The sequence below is a fragment of the Aplysia californica genome, unplaced genomic scaffold (assembly GCF_000002075.1).
Source record: "Aplysia californica isolate F4 #8 unplaced genomic scaffold, AplCal3.0 scaffold00016, whole genome shotgun sequence".
NCBI classification, from domain to species: Eukaryota; Metazoa; Mollusca; class Gastropoda; order Aplysiida; family Aplysiidae; genus Aplysia; species Aplysia californica.
In genome coordinates this window covers 1,455,940-1,457,577 of record NW_004797286.1, presented here as the reverse complement: position 1 = coordinate 1,457,577, position 1,638 = coordinate 1,455,940, and the positions used below count along the sequence as shown (strand labels likewise).

Genomic DNA, 1,638 nt, shown 5'->3' with positions numbered 1-1,638 from the left:
AGAGAGAGAGAGAGAGAGAGAGAGAGGATTGAGAAGGGGGGTAGAAAGAGAGAAAGAGAGTGAGTGAGAGAGAGAGAGAGAGAGAGAGAGAAAGAGAGAGAGATGTAAAACGTGTTATATAGGAGGGGACAAAAAAAGCATTGTCACAGTAACGTACTAATCTGCGGCCGCCAACTGATTTTACGATGGCATTAGTGTTGCTCACTATCCTCCCGTTTCACTTCGTGCAGGACATTATTTATGGCAACCAAAAATAGCAGGTCATTGAACCCATTTGTGACAGGCATGCTTCTTTTCCCTCATCTGAATAGGTGCACATGAAATGGTCGCACTGGTTGTCGACGGCAGAAGTACATTATCTTATATTGGATATAATGAGAAATGAGAAATGGTAGTAGACGAAGAGAGAGGAAGATTAAATCCATTATCTACCACGTGTTAGAAAAACTTGTGTATGTCATAAGGAAACGTATCCCCACCCAGCATATCATTGTAATCCTTTGTTTCATAGTTTTGGTCATTGTGTAGTATACCTCTTTCAACATTGTGAGATTATTTAAGAGGCGAGACCTCCGAATTTAACGTTCATTTCCGATGGGACTGAATCAAAGAGGTAGAGAGCTTTTAAAATTCCCGAACATAACCCAAGTTCAGAACGCGTTGGTGGGAATTCGAACCAGGACCATCCACATCGAATTCGGGCCGTATACCAGCTGAGCTATCTGTACGCCAATTTTACCCTCCGACAAGGGCGTGACTACAAAATTCCCAGACAAACGCAAATTCAGAAGCAGACAGTCAGCAGCTGTAGTCTAGGGGGGCTTGCCGTTTCCATTGACTTAACTGCACAAAGAGCGGACAAGGGCTCACTGGCTCCCTTAGTTTGCCATTGAAATAATGTTTTACAAGCCGATGATCCTGCCTGTTACAAGGGAGGTCATTGTTGAAAACGAGAGCATTATGACCCTTTTATCTGCGAGGAGCGAGACTTAAATTGGGATGAACGAGGGGGGAAAAGCCTTCGGTAAACATCTAATGTATTCAGACGTAATTAAAAACCCTTATTTTTTTCGTGCTTCAAAGGGGGATGGAGGAGTGTACGAAAAAAAAATAGAAAAAGACAAACGATTCTATAACGGTAGCGAGGCTTAGAAAGACCTAGACTTTGGAGATAAGAACTGGAGGGAAAAATAATGATTGAAAGAGAAAATGAATGAAAAAGTGATACTAAAAGGATGGAAATAAAGCTGCTGTTGAAAACTTCAGTACTTATGCTTATGGGTTGTCACAATACAAAAGTAAAATGTAAAGGGAGACAGCACAAACTGAAAGGGAGTTGGAGCAAAGAGCTCTGAAATCGAAAATACGTCTTGGGTAAAGTCTCTCGAGAGCTCGAAAATAAAGTGAAGAAAGTATTCCCCAAATTAAATACTTCCAAGTTCAAAGATTTTGAAACACACTTTTGAAGGATTAGAAAGGGTGGCGGTGGTTCACGATGCTGAGGGGGGATTGGTTTTGGGTTGTGTAGGATTTAGCGCGGAAAGAGAAAGATAAGGAGGACGGAATACAAAATGAAAAGGGAAAATTAGGACAAAAATCAGCATAAAGCAAAGACAGAGGGGAAAAGAGAGAGACGGG

General features: G+C 41.6%; 1 protein-coding gene across 1 annotated transcript in view; it reads left to right on the top strand.

The window, feature by feature from the left end:
• Nucleotides 1-1,638, top strand: part of LOC101864665 (chitin synthase chs-2) — a gene marked incomplete in the record, with an annotated part of 76,643 nt that overhangs the window by 44,243 nt on the left and 30,762 nt on the right.